At 38.4% G+C, this 17,982-nt stretch overlaps 1 non-coding gene across 1 annotated transcript; it reads left to right on the top strand.

The window, feature by feature from the left end:
• The first annotated feature begins 11,660 nt into the window (after positions 1–11,660).
• Positions 11,661–11,765, top strand: LOC145953632 (small nucleolar RNA R71). The gene has a single exon (XR_014430915.1). It is a non-coding gene; the product is annotated as a small nucleolar RNA R71 (small nucleolar RNA).
• Positions 11,766–17,982: the final 6,217 nt, after the last annotated feature.

The following is a 17,982-nucleotide window of genomic DNA, read 5'->3' as shown; positions in this document are numbered from 1 at the left end:
ATGGTGGATGACTGTTCAAGGTTTACTTGGATAATGTTTCTTGTTACTAAGAGTGATGCTTTCAATGTTTTTAAGAAATTTTCTAAGCTTTTCCAAAATGAGAAGAGCACAAACATCACCTCAATTAGGAGTCATCATGGAGGAGAATTCCAAAATGTCTTATTCCAAAACTTCTGTGAGGAACATGGAATTGATCACAATTTTTCAGCACTAGGACTCCTAAGCAAAATGGGATTGTGGAAAGGAAAAATATGTCTCTTAAGGAATTAGCTAGAATAATGCTAAATGATACTAATCTACCTAAATACTTTTGGACTGATGCAATTAAGACAACATGTCATGTATTAAACAAAGTTCTAATTAGGCTTATTCTAAAAAGAACACCTTATGAGATTTACAAGGTTAGGAAGCCTAATATCTCATACTTTAAAGTATTTGGTTGTAAATGTTTTGTGTTAAACAATGGTAAGGAACAACTTGGGAAATTTGATGATAAAGCTGATGAAGCAATTTTCTTGGGTTACTCTACAAATAGCAAAGCTTATAATAGAGTGTTTAATAAGAGAACCTTACTAGTTGAAGAATCTGTACATGTTGTGTTTGATGAGACCAACCAATAAGAATCAAAGCAAACTGAAATAGAAGACTTAACTGAATTGCTTGATCAACCTCCCTTAGAAAATGAACAAAATGAGATGCCTAAATAGAGTGAATCAATAGAAACCATTGAAAAGAGAAGTGAACAACTGCCTAAGGAATGGAAAACTTCTAAGAACTATCGTAACCCCAAAATTTCCGATCTCGCGACCTATGGTTTAGATATCCTTTTGAAAATCTCATCAATTAAGGAATGCCCGGACACCAGACTAATCCTTAATTAATGGTTTTTGAAAAATGGGTTCATGGAGTCGCCACCAATGTTTTGCCCAAAACAGTGGAAAAAGAAAAGGTTTTTTAAAAAAAAACAATAATGGTCTTGATAACCAAAATTGGGTTCGGGGTTGGTTACGTGTAAGAAAGGTATTAAACACCCCTACAGCGCCCTAAATTGGTACCCTATGATGAAGTTTATGTGATAAGAAATAATAAATTAAATATTAGATCCCCTTTATGAATTACTATTTACATGCTTGAAATTTAAATTACACAGTTGACCCTAAAACGTCTACATGATTGCTTTTGTTATAACAATGTATATTTAAAATAAGAAAATAAAAGAGAGAGAAGAAGATTAAATGAAATACCTCGTGGCAAGCTTTGTTATATCTTCAGATATGGAAAATCTAGGTGCTTTGTGGCAACCTTTCACACTACAATTGCCTCACAATACTCAAAAAATACAATAGGAGAGAGAGAGAGAGAAAGAGAAAGTTCGAGCTCTAAAGAGTCCTGGATGAAATTTTGGGGCCTTGAGAACTGTGCCCGAGCTTTCTATTTATAGACATCAAAAGGGTTCTTGAACGGCCCGTTCTAAATCCAGAACGGCCCGTTCTGGATCTGAACATTATGTGTAAAATTCTTACCCTGGAACGACCCGTTCTAAAATCAGAACAGCCCGTTCTGGAGTTGAGATTAACACAAAAATGCCTTGCTAGAATGACCCGTTCCAAACTAAGTTTTTAGGCTTTTTTAGCAGTTTGGAATGGCTCGTTCTGGTTTAGGAACGGGCCGTTCCAGCCTAAGATTTTTAGGCCTTTTTCCTGGTTTGGAACGACCGGTTCTGGTTTTGGAACGACCCGTTCCAGACTAGGTTTTTAGGCCTTTTTTTTTGTGGTTTGGAACGGCTCGTTCCGATTTTGGAACAGCCCGTTCCGGGCCATTAAAACCAATTTGGGCTTTAGGCCTTCTGATATCGTGTCCTGTTGTTTTCATGCTTTGGGAGCTCCTTCCCTTCATAATAGAGGTCCATTTCCTTGTTTGTATGAGCCCGGATGAAATTGGGTGTCTACAGCTGCCCCTCTTTACTTGTCCTTTGGAATAGTAATGTGTTGCTTTTCCAAATGCAAGTAAAGACGTAGACATTTTGTCTGGGTCTTTTCTTTATCTCTTTGGTGCTTCTACATTATTTCCCTTGGATAGGTGTATTTGCTCGTATCCTCACCCTTTAGAGCAGTTGAGCATTGGTTGTGTACTCTATTGGGTAACAAGGTTGACAAACTGTACACCTGATCTTCAGTCTTCGAGTAGAAGCTCCATTGTTTCTCTTGTGATAATGTGTCCATTTATTTGTAGCTTGTTTAAGAGGGAGTATTATTATGGCTGGCCTCTCCAGGCTGCTTGCTGAATGGTGAGTATTATTATGCCTGGCCTCTCCACGCTGCCTGCTAAATGGTGAGTATTATTATGTCTGGCCTCTTTAGGCTGCCTGCTGAATATTGAGTATTATTATGCCTGGCCTCTCCAAGCTGCCTGCTGAATGGTGAGTATTATTATGCCTGACCTCTCCAGGCTGCTTGCTGAATGTTGAGTATTATTATGCCTGGCCTCTCCAGGCTGCCTACTGAATGTTGAGTATTATTATGTCTGGCCTCTCCAGGCTGCCTGCTGAATGTTGAGTATTATTATGTCTGGCCTCTCCAGGCTGCCTGTTGAATGCTAAGTATTATTATGTCTGGCCTCTCCAGGCTGCCTACTGATGATGATGATGTGATTGCCCCTTTTCTTTGGAGGACATTTGATGAAGAAGAGGATTGCTGGTAGGTGGTGCCCTTGTGATGGTGGGCAAAGGAGTAAATACTGAGTATTATTATGCCTGGCATCTCCAGGCTGCCTGCTGATGATGATGTGATTGCCCCTTTTCTTTGGGAGGACGTCTGATGAAGACGAGGATTGCTGGTAAGTGGTGTGCTTGTGATGGTGGGCAAAGGAGTTGATGGGTGACATGGATTCTAGTGTTGCCCCTGCCATGTGAGTATTGTGATTCCTCTCTAGGAACTTGTTGTGGAGTCTCTTCGGTTCGTTGATGACTGATTTTTTATGCTTTCCTGATTGATGATTGTTGATGCCCCTAGTTTGGGCTGCTTTTGCCTTTTTTTTTCAAGATGTAAAAAAATGTTGGATGCTTATTCATGCAGGATTTTTATTTATTTTTGAATAATCCCCCTTAGATAAAGAAAACTTTCTAAGTGTGTGAAATGATTTTGGATGCGTGAAATGCATGTTTTGATTTTTTTTTTCTTTCTTTTTTTTTATAGAATGTGGCTCTCCTTTTCTCCTTTTCACAAAGAGACTGCTTCGATTGATGAACAACTTTATTTGTATTAGTCATTTTGTGTATTGAACCATCTTGGGGCTCCCTCTTTTTTATGTTTAGAGACCCTAACTTTTGCCTAAGATGTATCCTAGTGGGTATTTTTGCTCTTTTTATTTGCCCTAATTTTTTCCTAAGACGCCCTTTACGGGTTTTCATCCCAGTGGGTCATTTTTTTTTTTTGTTGACATGTTCAATTTTGACAACCATCAACAATATACGTCATTGTGATTGGACAAGATAGAAAGGACGGAAAAGCATGATTTACAATGGGTTGTTGAGATAGGTCAGTGTTTAAGTTTTTTTTTTTTTAACAAAAATTTCATTGGATAATTATTATAATCATTCTCCTGATTATATTGGACTGCATGTCTGAGTCTTGAGTAAAGTCTTCGTATTTCGGCCTCTTATAGAAGTATTCAAGCTGCCTTTTGGATTCCAACTTGGAGAGTCGTCACTTGCTATTTTTTTTTAAATCCCTAATTTTTGCCTAGGACGTGTCCTAGCGGAAAATTTTGATTTATATATATATATATATATATATTTTTCTTAGGATGCCCTTTGTTGGTTTTCATCCTAGTGGTATTTTGCAAGTGATGTTTTTCAGGCATAATACTTATTTGCTTTGACAAAACCTCCTGCCATCCGCATTTGGGAAGACCAGTGCCTTTGATGATTAGCACTGCCCCCGTCCCATACACCAAGGAGAAAGATGTTGCCCCGGCCTACGAGTATTGGGAGTGATATCCACGTCGTAATGGAAATCAAATTATTCCAGGTCCTCCGAATTAAAATGTAATGTAGTGAGCTAACCTAGGTCGAATCTCAAAGACAGAAATCAATTTGTTTGAAGATTTTATCAGTTCAATTAGCAAGGGGATTGAAGAACAGTTTAATGAATACTAGATCATAAATTCGAATCAATTGAAACAAGATGGAAATCTAATCAAATGAAAATACCAATTCAAATCTCAGATTTATACGGTAATAAGGAATTAATCCGAATTCCACTGTTATTCATTCAATTCGAATTGGAGAACGAAGAACACAATCGTGTTCTATGGAAAATTAGACACAAATCTATTTTATAAAATTCCAATCCAAATTGAATCCAACTTCGGTGTTTTAATTTCAAAACGAATTGAATCTGTTCTTGAATTATTTAGAGCTAAATCATAATCATGAATTTAGGTCGAATTAATCAAGAACAGATTAGAGAGAAAGAGGAATTCCAGATTTTAAAGATTTTAAAGAACAGATTACCGCATAATCAGAAACTTGAATCGGTGCAACGAACCTAGCCGAGCATCTTCATCATCCTTGCTTCACAAATCTGTGTTCAAGTCTGAGAAGAAGTTCGTCCAAGAATTTCAAGAAGCAGAAACAGTTCGTGGAGAATGGAGGAGGGAAAAACAACTTGAATTCCAAGAAACTGAATCTGAAAAAAAATCTTTAAACTGACGAAAAGTATATTTTGGTTCAATGTAAGTTTTGCTATATGTAAACGACTTAATGGGCCTAAATCTGACTAAACAAGATCCAGCCCATTAGCTAAAGTCACTAATACACTAATTACAATTCATTAAGTCCTAATCTAAAAACAGAAAATAAATCTGCACAGAGCTGCGACTTTGTAGGCAAAATTAGACATCCTTAACGTCTGAACTGGGCTTTTCTTCCAACATAGAAATTGTAAATCTCTTTCTTATCTTTCCAGGGACACCAAGAACGTTCAATTCTAAGGTCTGTAGCTCCAGATATGGTCTGTGCAAGAAAACTGTTCAAAGCAGGAAAAATATGAAAATTAACTAGGAAATGCAACTAATATCTAAAATGACTTACTAAATCAAAACAAATCTAAAAATATCAAAATAACATCAACACAAGTCTAAAATACTATAAACCAAACATAAAAGAATGTGTAAAAATATATCTATCAAATACCCCCACACTTAATCTTTTGCACTCCGGGGCAAAACTAAAAATCAATCTAAAACAACTTTTCTAAAACTTTATCAAAGAATGAGCAAAACTTCTTAAATTTTTTTTTTTTTAAATGAATTCACAAATGTATAAGAAGAAAGAAAGAATACAACATTCAAGCATCAAGGTAAAACAACAATCCATGAACACAAATGCAACATTAAAAGCTAGCAAGGTGATAAGCTCAATTAAAGAATGATTCAAAAATAATAGAAGCCTCACAAGGAAGTGTTTACACTCATCACTCAAGTGTTTAAGTTTGTGTTTACACTCAAATGCATCATGTAGAACTAGTACACCCAAGCTTTGACAAACCTCTAAATTTCACAACTGAAATCACATGCAACTAATGATCAATAGGACTTTTATTAGGTTGTAACTTGGCCAAGGTAAAGGTTAGATGAGAAAAGAAAAAAAATGTCATTTAAGCTTTATAACCAAAGAGAAAAGAGGAGCAATGGGGAAATAGGTTCAATAAGCATAAAGATTACCCCTAGAGGAGACTCCTATAAATTGTTATGCTATCCATTTTGATGTGCTTTTTTTTTTTTTCAATGTTATTATTATTTATTTATTTATTTTGATTTTTTTTTTTTTAAGTGCCAAATAACTCAATATCAACAATATAGAAGTATTCCCTAAAAACACCCCCACACTTATAAAGAACCATTCCCAAAACAATTCCAAAGCTCCTTTAATCCCTAAGGTTATGGGATATCATGGTTTTTCACTTTTGGCTTATTATGAGCTAAAATCAAAGAAGGGATATAAAGGCTCAAAGAGGGAAACTAGGGAAAAAGAAATGTAAGGTAGGCTATTTGGCTAGTAGTTTAAGACACAAATTCCTAAATGCCTAAATCATATCAATAGAGCATGTGAACAAGAAGCTTCAAAAGAGTTAAGGCAAAACCTAGAGTAATCTAGCAATCATGAGCAAATTCACACAAGAAAGAAATTGGAATGTAGTGATGTATTCCATCCATTAATATAGGCTCAAATCTCACAAGGTTAAAATTTCTATTATCAAAGAATCAAACTTTAATTTTTCAAATCAACTTACAAAACTAAAAATGCACAAATGATTTACACTTCATGATGTTCAACCAATCAACAAAAATGATGCCACTTTCTAAATCCATACATTTACAAATCCAAAGAAAAAAAAATAAGAAAATTTTTTTATTCTATTTTCTAATTTCAAAACAACAAAACAGCAAAACATCAAAAACAGAAAACAAAGACAGAAAATAAAACAGAAACAAAATACAGAAACAGAAATAGAAAGCAGAAAACAGAAACAGAAAAGAATATAGAATACAAAATACAGAATACAGAAATGCAAAAACAGAAACAGAAGCAGAAAACAATACAGAATAGAATACAGAAATGCAAAAACAGAAATAGAAACAGAAAACAATGCAGAATCAGAATACAGAAAACAGAAATAAAATGCAGAATCAGAATACAGAAAACAAAAATACAGAATACAACAAATTTTTTTTTTTTTAAAGGCAAACAACTCCCCCCACACTTGAAACACACATTGTCCTCAATGAAACAAATAATGCAATCAATAAAGACAATTGCCAATTATAGAAAAGGGGTAGAACTCCCTCAAGGTCCAAGAGTTGGCTCTTCTAATGAAATGTCCTCCACATCTTTGTCCTCCAACTTTGGGCTTTGATGAAATTCTTTAAGTTGATGCCCATTCACTTTGAATGTTTTGCCAGTAACTTCATTTTTTATTTCTACTGCACCATGGGAAAACACATTAGTAATAACAAAAGGACCATCCCACCTTGATCTAAGTTTACCGGCAATGAGCTTTAGGCGAGAATTGAACAATAACACATGTTGGCCTACTCTAAACTCCTTTCTCAAAAGATAACTATCATGAAAGCGCTTGACTTTTTCTTTATAAATCTTGGAGTTTTCATAGGCTTCCAACCGGAGTTCTTCAAGTTCCTGCAATTGAAGTTTTCTTTGTAATCCTGCTTGGTCAAATGCCAAGTTGCAGCTCTTCACCGCCCAATATGCTCGATGCTCAATCTCTACAGGTAGATGACAAGCTTTACCAAATACAATCCTATATGGAGACATGCCAATCGGTGTCCTGTAAGCTGTCCTATGTGCCCAAAGAGCATCTTCAAGCATCTTACTCCAATCTTTTCTGTTTGGGTGAACCATCTTCTGTAAAATCAGTTTGATCTCTCTGTTAAAAACCTCGGCCTGCCCATTAGTTTGGGGATGATAAGCTGTGGAAACTCTATGCACAACCCCATATTTATTGAGCAGAGACCGCATGCTAAAGTTGCAGAAGTGGCTCCCTCTATCACTTATTATGGCTTTTGGCACACCAAACCTGCAAAATATGTTGGATCTAACAAAATCCACAACAACTTTAGAATCATTAGTTTTGGTGGTCTTAGCTTCCACCCACTTTGAAACATAGTCAACAGCAAGCAGAATATAAGAATAACCATGAGATACAGGAAAAGGACCCATAAAGTCAATACCCCAAACATCAAATACCTCACAAAAAAGAATAGGCTGCTGGGGCATCTCATGTCTCCTAGTAATGGCAGATCCTGATCTCTGACATTGCTCACAGGTGCTGGAGACTTTGTGTGCATCTTTGAAAAGGGTGGGCCAGTAGAAACCACTATCCAATACCTTCCTAGCAGTCCGGTATGGTCCATAGTGTCCTCCTACAGCTGAAGCGTGACAGAACTGGAGCAGTGACTGGATCTCATGATCCGGAATACACCTGCGAATAACTTTATCACTGCAAAACCTCCACAGGTAAGGGTCATCCCAAACATAATATTTAGAATCACTTTTCAATTTATCTATTTGGGACCTAGAAGCATTTGGAGGTAAAACAGAAGCAACTAAATAATTTACAATATCAGCAAACCACGGTACAGTATCATGTATAAGCATCAAGTGCTCATCAGGAAAAACATCTCTAATAGGGAGAGGATCAACAACTCTCCCCTCTATCCTGCTCAAATGATCTGCAACTAAATTTTATGAACCACTCCTATCTCTGATCTGAATGTCAAACTCCTGCAGAAGTAGCATCCATCTGATCAATCTTGGTTTAGCATCTGGTTTCTTCAGCAGGAATTTCAAAGCTGCATGGTCAGAGAACACAATAATACTAGAGCCTAACAAATATGAACGAAATTTATCTAATGCAAACACAATTGCTAAAAGCTCTTTTTCAGTGGTAGTATAATTTACTTGAGCGGCATCAAGGGTACGGGAAGCATAAGCAATAACATGAGAGAGTCTACCAACTCTTTGAGCTAAAACCGCTCCTAATGCATGGTTAGATGCATCACACATTAGTTCAAATGGAAGTGACCAATCAGGTGACTGCATAATGGGAGCTGTAGTGAGCCTCTTCTTTAATTGATCAAAAGCCTCCTTGCATGAACTATCAAATATGAATTCTGCATCCTTTTGAAGAAGCTTGGACAGTGGCAGTGCAATCTTGCTGAAATCCTGGATAAATCTCCTATAAAAACCTGCGTGTCCAAGGAAAGAACGCACTTCCCGCACAGAAACGGGGTAAAGAAGAGAAGTAATGACATCTATTTTGGCTTTATCCACTTCAATACCTCTACTAGAGACTAGGTGGCCCAAAACTATACCTTCACTAACCATGAAATGGCATTTTTCAAAGTTTAAAACAAGGTTAGTCTCAATGCACCTATTCAGAACTTTAGAGAGGTCATGCAAACATGAATCAAAAGAGGAACCATAAACAGTGAAATCATCTATAAACACCTCCATGCAACTCTCTAATAAATCAGAAAAGATACTCACCATACACCTCTGAAAAGTACCAGGTGCGTTGCACAGGCCAAATGGCATCCTAGTGTATGCATAAGTTCCAAATGGATAGGTGAATGTGGTCTTATGTTGGTCCTCTGGTGCAATGTGGATCTGCATGTAACCTGAAAAGCCATCAAGAAAACAATAGTGTGTTTTACCTGCCAACCTCTCTAAAACTTGATCAATGAATGGGAGAGGGAAATGGTCCTTCCGAGTGGCCTGATTAAGTCTTCTGTAATCAATGCAAACTCTCCAACTATTGGTGACTCTAGTTGGAACCAACTCATTATCTTTATTTTTGATGACTGTAATCCCAGATTTCTTTGGAACCACTTGAACAGGTGAAACCCAAGTACTGTCTGAAATAGGGTAGATGATGCCAGCAGCAAGTAATTTCATGACCTCCTTCTTGACTACATCTAGAATGGTAGGATTGAGTCTTCTTTGAGGTTGTCTCACGGGTCTGGACTCATCCTCTAATAAAATCCGATGCATGCAAATGGCAGGACTAATTCCAGGAAGATCAGCTAATGTCCACCCTATGGCTTTCTTATGTAGTTGTAAAACCTGCAGCAATTTGTCTTCTTGCTCCTCTTGCAGACCGCTAGAAATGATAACTGGTTGCTTATGATCTGCATCTAGAAAAACATACTTCAAATGCTCAGGCAGTGGCTTCAGCTCTAAATTTGGAGGCTGCACTGTGGAAGGTAAAACTGGTTTGTTTGCTGGAGGAGTATCAAGGGATGCTAGAACCTGTTGACCAAATTCTGCAGCATACAATTTAGAATCTGCAACCTGCAAATCTAAATCAACACCTGCAATGGCAGTATTAATCTCTGCACATATAGTACAAACAGTAGCATCATCACAGCAACAACCAGAACCAAAACAGTCTAAATCAAAAACAGGAAAATCTAAATCTAAATCTAAATTTACATCTGTACAAGTATCAACTAAAGTATCAACTAAATCTACAAAGAAAACAGAATGCTCTTCAGCAGGAAGTTTCATGTTTCTAAATATGTTGAACTTCACAATATCATCTCCAAACTCCATAGATAGTGTGCCAGAATGAACATCAATTTTGGTCCGTGCAGTCATCAAGAATGGTCTTCCCAAAATCAGTGTTGGTTTTGGAACCTTATCCTGCATATCAAGAATGTAAAAATCTGCAGGAAAAATCAAATCATTTACTCTAACCAAAACATCTTCTAAGACCCCAAGTGGATGTACAGCACTTCTGTTTGCAAGCTGAATAATAACTCCAGTTGGTTTTAAATCACCAAGCTGCAATGACCTGTATACTGAAGTAGGCATCACATTAATGGAAGCTCCCAAGTCTAGCATGGCATCCGCAAAAGTGAGAGTACCAATAGTGCAGGGAACAGTAAAGGTTCCAGGATCCTCACACTTTTGTGGAAGGCCAGACTGTGGGAGTGGAGAAATATGTGAACTCTGTATAAGGGCAGAAACATTTCTTCCCAGGTTTACCTTTTCATTTGTTTTTAATCTTCTCTTATTAGTACATAATTCTTTTAAAAACTTGGCATATCTGGGAATCTGTCTAATAGCATCAAGCAAAGGAATATTAATTTCTACCTTCTTAAAAGTTTCTAGCAACTCCTTTTCCAAATCCGATTTCTTTGATTACAACTTTCTGGAAGGAAAAGGAAGAGGAAGTTGTTGTACCTCATGAGAAGGTTTCAGTTGTGCAGAAAGATCATCAACTGGTACCTGTGGTATGTCCTGCTGTTGCAGCTCCTTACCACTCCTCAAAGTAATAGCACTCACATTCCCTTTTGGATTTATGACAGTTTGAGAGGGAAGATTGCTGGAACCTTGAGATTGAACTTGACTTAATTGGCTAGCAAGCTGTCCAACCTGAATTTTTAAATCTTGGACAGTTGCTTGCATGTTCTGTTGGAATTGCATCTGTTGAGCCGCCATTTGTTGCATCATTTCCTGAAATGAAGGTTCACTCTTTTGTGTAGGAGGTGGTGGAGGCTGCTGTTGTTGTTGCTTGAAAGGATGTTGATATTTTCCAGCAGCAGGTTGAAATGCAGTATGTTGTGGTTGTTGTCCCCATTTTAAATTTGGATGATCTTTCCAACCTTAATTGTATGTTTGGGAGTAAGGATTGTAATTTTGCTGGTGTGGAGGTCTATATTGCTGCTGTTGTTGGTTGCTGTAAACTCCAGAAACATTTGCATCTGATTCTTGGAGAGTAGGACATGAATCTGTAGGATGTTCAATGGCATTACAAATGCCACATGTTCTTGTTGGACATACATTTGCTGCAGCCACCTGTTGTTGACCAATTGCTAAGTGCCTCACCATGGTGGTCAGCTCATTAAGTTTGTTTTCCAGCCTTTGATTGTCAGCACCAACTACCATCTCATTTACTCCTTTTACAACAGCTCCTCTAAATCCGAATTGCTGAGTGTTTGCTGCCATGTTTGTAATGAGTTGTCTTGCAGCATTTGGTGTTTTGTCCATCAATGCTCCTCCACTGGCTGCATCTATCATGCTCCTGTCCATCATGGTTAGTCCTTCATAAAAATATTGAATTAACAACTGCTCACTAATTTGATGATGAGGACAAGTAGCACACAGCTTGTTGAATCTCTCCCAATATTCATATAATGTCTCCCCCTGTTGCTGCCTAATACCACAAATCTCTTTTCGGATTGCTGCAGTTCTGGAGGCAGGAAAGAATTTTTCGAGGAACAACCTCTTCATGTCATTCCATGTAGTAATGGTAAAAGGTAAAAAATACAACCAATCCTTGGCTGCACCATCCAGAGAGAAAGGAAATGCTTTCATTTTGACAAGATCTTCTGGAACAGTGCTTGGCCTCATGGTTGAACAGACTACATGGAACTCCTTGAGGTGTTTGTGTGGGTCTTCTCCTGCAAGTCCATGAAACTTAGGCAACAAATGGATTAGACCAGATTTGAGTTCATAGCATGTCTCGTTTTCAGCATATTGGACACACCATGGTTGATATATAACATTAGGTGTGGCCAACTCTTTCAATGTAAGTTCATGATTATCAGCCATGTTATACAATTCAGAATCAGTTTCAGAAGAAGAACAAGATTGAAAATTAAAAGTCTCACTATCTAAGCAGGATTGAAAATTAAAAGTAGAATTAATAACTACTTCAGAGTTGACTATACTACTATTATTATTCTGACTAGACCTAGACCTTAACCTATGATGAAATGTTCTTTCTATCTCAGGATCAAAATCATGTAATGTACCAGGGTTGGACCTAGTCATACAAGTAAGAACACATACAAGGTTATGTAGTCAACGGAATGTGTTTTCCTCTGTTTCCCTCTGTTTCCTTTCCCTGTTTTTCCAGCTAAAATACAGCACAAAGAAACCACAAAGAAACCGCAAAGAGACCACACAATATTGCTACAAAAACACTACGAATTACCTAAACAACACAATTCAAGACTAACACAATAGTATTGAAAACTAAACTGCAAAAACAACAATGAATTAGTGACAGAATCAGAGTTAGAATTGAATTACAAAATACTACACTATAAATTCGAAAACATTTCTACAAACAGTTAGTATACATGATATAAAAATAAAAAATATCAAAACAAAATGACTTATGTCCCCGGCAACGGTGCCATTTTGATATCCACGTCGTAATGGAAATCAAATTATTCTAGGTCCTCCGAATTAAAATGTAATGTAGTGAGCTAACCTAGGTCGAATCTCAAAGACAGAAATCAATTTGTTTGAAGATTTTATCAGTTCAATTAGCAAGGGGATTGAAGAACAGTTTAATGAATACTAGATCATAAATTCGAATCAATTGAAACAAGATGGAAATCTAATCAAATGAAAATACCAATTCAAATCTCAAATTTATACGGTAATAAGGAATTAATCCGAATTCCACTGTTATTCATTCAATTCGAATTGGAGAACGAAGAACACAATCGTGTTCTATGGAAAATTAGACACAAATCTGTTTTATAAAATTCCAATCCAAATTGAATCCAACTTCGGTGTTTTAATTTCAAAACGAATTGAATCTGTTCTTGAATTATTTAGAGCTAAATCATAATCATGAATTTAGGTTGAATTAATCAAGAACAGATTAGAGAGAAAGAGGAATTCCAGATTTTAAAGATTTTAGAGAACAGATTACCGCATAATCAGAAACTTGAATCGGTGCAACGAACCTAGCCGAGCATCTTCATCATCCTTGCTTCACAAATCTGTGTTCAAGTCTGAGAAGAAGTTCGTCCAAGAATTTCAAGAAGCAGAAACAGTTCGTGGAGAATGGAGGAGGGAAAAACAACTTGAATTCCAAGAAACTGAATCTGAAAAAAAATCTTTAAACTGACGAAAAGTATATTTTGGTTCAATGTAAGTTTTGCTATATGTAAACGACTTAATGGGCCTAAATCTGACTAAACAAGATCCAGCCCATTAGCTAAAGTCACTAATACACTAATTACAATTCATTAAGTCCTAATCTAAAAACAGAAAATAAATCTGCACAGAGCTGCGACTTTGTAGGCAAAATTAGACATCCTTAACGTCTGAACTGGGCTTTTCTTCCAACATAGAAATTGTAAATCTCTTTCTTATCTTTCCAGGGACACCAAGAACGTTCAATTCTAAGGTCTGTAGCTCCAGATATGGTCTGTGCAAGAAAACTGTTCAAAGCAGGAAAAATATGAAAATTAACTAGGAAATGCAACTAATATCTAAAATGACTTACTAAATCAAAACAAATCTAAAAATATCAAAATAACATCAACACAAGTCTAAAATACTATAAACCAAACATAAAAGAATGTGTAAAAATATATCTATCAGGGAGTTCTTTTATGGACCGAGATTTGTGCTTCCTTTGTCAAGCGAAATTGAGTTGAAGATTTTGTAAGACCTCTCTTGTGCGATGAGAATCTTATGGTTTTGTATCTGATCACTTTCTTATCTATGTGTGTTTCAAGGAAGTGATCTCCTTATCTACCTCAAACTCAGACAATGCATCATAGATGTTCAGAGTTTTGATTAATTTTATTATCTTCAGTCATGTTTGTTTGTTTTTTTTTATGGTGATTGATTTTGGAATTAAATGTGTGACACAAGAGAGAAAAGAATAAACACAAGAGATTTATGAAGTGACATATATTATTTGATGAATGCAAAAAAACTTGTACAAACCCTTATTTTGAACTCATGACCGTGGGCGAAAGTTATGAGTTTGAGCAAATTTCTTTTTTTTTTTTTGGAAAAAAGAGAGCCCCTAACAACTGTTGTTCCAAGATGGTTACTCATCTAGTCATTCCTTAATGTGTGTTGTGTTGGCCTCAAACTTGAGCTGCCCGGCGTCAATAAGCTTTTGTACACGAGATTTCAAAGCCTTGCAATTTTCTATGGAGTGGCCTACTGCCCCACCGTGATAATCGCATGTTTCCTCTGGCCTATACCATAGCGGGTAAGGCAATTGTTGCTTTCTTTGTGGTGGGGTTCTTACCAGCATGGATGCCTTCATCAATTGGGGAAATAACTCTGCGTAGCTTATAGGAATTTTTCCTAGTTCCCTTTCCGCTTTTCGTGATGCTTTGGTCGTTCGAGGAGTAGCGGAAGAGGTTAGAACATTGATTTCATTTCCCCCAAAAATATTCTTATACGCTTGGCTTTCAGGGGATTTTCCTATCTTCCCACTTTTTAGACCTTGCTCGACTCTTTCTCCGATACTGACTATGTCGGTAAAGAGAGTCGAAGTGTTCCCTATCATCTTGTCATAATAGGGTCCACTTAAGGAATTGATGAACATTGTCACAATCTCCTTATCAGATAATGAAGGCTCTACTTGCGCAGCCATTTCTCTCCATCTCTGTGCATAGGTTTTGAAGGACTTGTTGCCCTTCTTGCTCAAGCTTTGCAAATCAGACCTATCAGGAATTAGGTCGATGTTGTACTTGTAGTGACAAAGAAAGGCGTTGTCGCCACCGGCCCGAAACGGGCTTTCGGCACTCGCGAAGGATGGTTGGACTCTTTTATTTGTTTAAAAATATGGATTGCTAGAATGACTTATTCTCAAACTGAGACCTTGTCAAACGAGCAATTTTATTAAAAGGCTCACCAATCCATATTAATCCCAAGCGGGACCCTCCATGGATTAGTGGTTTTCATAAAAAGGAAGGGTTCGTGGAGTCGCCACCAATGTTTTACTCAAAACATTGGAAAAAGAAGTTTAAGGCAATCGATTCAAAAATCGACTTCGGCCATTACAACCAGAGTCGGGTAAGGGAGTCGGTTACGCGTGGGGAAGGTGTTAGCACCCCACAGCGCCCCTTTCGGGTTCCCTATGACAGATTATTTAAAAATAATAGTGCAAAATTACTAAATTACCCCTATTTATTCTAAGCAATTATAAATTAACTATCTACATGATGACAGTTAAATATACACACAGAAAGCAGTAAAAGGAAGGTCTTAAGAAGAAACCTTTGAAGCGTGCTTTTTATATATCAAGTAAAACTGGGAAGCTTTTTGGCGTTCCCTCGCTCTACAAGCCCGCTCGCTCCCTCCTAGAAAATTTTAACTATGGAGATCCGGAGGATTTCCCTTCGACTAAGTTCGAATCTCCAAGCTAAATGCTCGGAATTCCAGAACTTCGTCGGATCGACTCCCAGAGAGATTTCTAGGGCAGAACACTGCTCAAAAACCCCAGAATACTCAAGGAGGGAGTCAAAACTCAGTGTAAAAAGTGTGAAATGACGTCCCATTGACGTCATATTTATAGGGAAGAGGCTCAATACGGTTTATGAGGGTCAATAGGTCCGTATTGAAGTTTTGAACTACAATACGGCCGTATTGAATTCAATACGGCCGTATTGAAGTTCAAAAACCTCAATACGGCCGTATTGAAGTTCAGTGCAGCCGTATTGAGTTCAAAAACCTCAATACGGCCGTATTGAAGTTCAGTGCAGCCGCATTGAGTTCAATGCAGCCGTATTGAAGTTCAGAAACTTCAATACGGCCGTATTGAACTTCTGGGAGGCCGTATTGGGCTTCATTCCCTCCACTTTCTTATTTTTTTGCTACTCTAAGACCTCTAAACCTACAGATTGTCATCCTAGGGTCTTCCAGGGTCTTCCAGGAGTCCTTCCGGGTGACTTTCCTTTATTCTTCGAGAGTCTTCGAGTCTTATTTCCGACCCGGACAATTTTAGGGGTCTACAGCTGCCCCCCCTTTACTTAGTCGGACGGCCTTTTGGTGTACCGGCTGACAAGTAAAGGAGTTGACCCAATTGTCCGGGTGATGTGCCAACCTTCTGACTTGTAGCGTCTTCCGGTGGAAAATTGTTGAGTAGCCTCTCCAGGTTGTTGCATACCTCGGCGCTTCTGACAACCTCGGTAGCTAAGTTTACCCTCTCCAGGGTCAACTTCACTCGACGCCCGAGCTGGAAGTTGAACACCAACGTGCCTCTGACGACGCTGATGGTTGAGTACTGTCTCTCCAGACCTTGAGTACCGTCTCTCCAGACTTTGAGTACTGTCTCTCCAGACCTTGAGTACCGTCTTTCCAGACTTTGATTAAGTACCGTCTCTCCAGACTTTGTTTGAGTACCGTCTCTCCAGACCTTGTTTGAGTACCGTCTCTCCAGACCTTGTTTGAGTACCGTCTCTCCAGACCTTGTTTGAGTACCGTCTCTCCAGACTTTGTTTGAGTACCGTCTCTCCAGACTTTGTTTGAGTACCGTCTCTCCAGACTTTGTTTGAGTACCGTCTCTCCAGACCTTGTTTGAGTACCGTCTCTCCAGACTTTGTTTGAGTACCGTCTCTCCAGACCTTGTTTGAGTGCCGTCTCTCCAGACTTTGTTTGAGTACCGTCTCTCCAGACTTTCTTTGAGTACCGTCTCTCCAGACTTTGTTTGAGTACCGTCTCTCCAGACTTTCTTTGAGTACCGTCTCTCCAGACTTTGTTTGAGTACCGTCTCTCCAGACTTTGTTTGAGTACCGTCTCTCCAGACTTTGTTTGAGTACCGTCTCTCCAGACTTTGTTTGAGTACCGTCTCTCCAGACTTTGTTTGAGTACCGTCTCTCCAGACCTTGTTTGAGTACCGTCTCTCCAGACTTTGTTTGAGTACCGTCTCTCCAGACTTTGTTTGAGTACCGTCTCTCCAGACTTTGTTTGAGTACCGTCTCTCCAGACCTTGTTTGAGTACCGTCTCTCCAGACTTTGTTTGAGTACCGTCTCTCCAGACTTTGTTTGAGTACCGTTTCTCCAGACCTTGTTTGAGTACCGTCTCTCCAGACCTTGTTTGAGTACCGTCTCTCCAGACTTTGTTTGAGTACCGTCTCTCCAGACTTTGTTTGAGTACCGTCTCTCCAGACTTTGTTTGAGTACCGTCTCTCCAGACCTTGTTTGAGTACCGTCTCTCTAGACTTTGTTTGAGTACCGTCTCTCCAGACCTTGTTTGAGTGCCGTCTCTCCAGACTTTGTTTGAGTACCGTCTCTCCAGACTTTGTTTGAGTACCGTCTCTCCAGACTTTGTTTGAGTGTCTCTGACGACCTAGGCAACTGAGTTTGCCCTCTCCAGGGTCTGCGTCCGTGTCTTCTGATCACTTCGGCAATGCGAGTTTACCCTCTCCAGGGATCTGAGATGATTTTTTTGTCTCCACAGTCCACTATGCTGCTTCGACGTTTTTCTGATTTTGTGCCACTGAGGGCTGGATAACGCAGGGATCCGTCTAGGGGATGTGCAGTCATTCATAGGTTCTTGTGCCCCAACTTACATTGCTTAGTTAGTACCCATGGGAGATTTCTGACTCCTTGGGGTGTAGACACAGATGCTCTTCTTGAATTGAGCGATGCCTTATGTTTGGCTGACGTCCTTTGACGTTGGTGGAGTA

This window comes from Cajanus cajan, chromosome 11 (genome assembly GCF_000230855.2).
Source record: "Cajanus cajan strain Asha chromosome 11, NIPB_CcT2T_4, whole genome shotgun sequence".
Classification (NCBI taxonomy): domain Eukaryota; kingdom Viridiplantae; phylum Streptophyta; class Magnoliopsida; order Fabales; family Fabaceae; genus Cajanus; species Cajanus cajan.
This window is presented reverse-complemented; position numbering and strand designations above follow the sequence as displayed.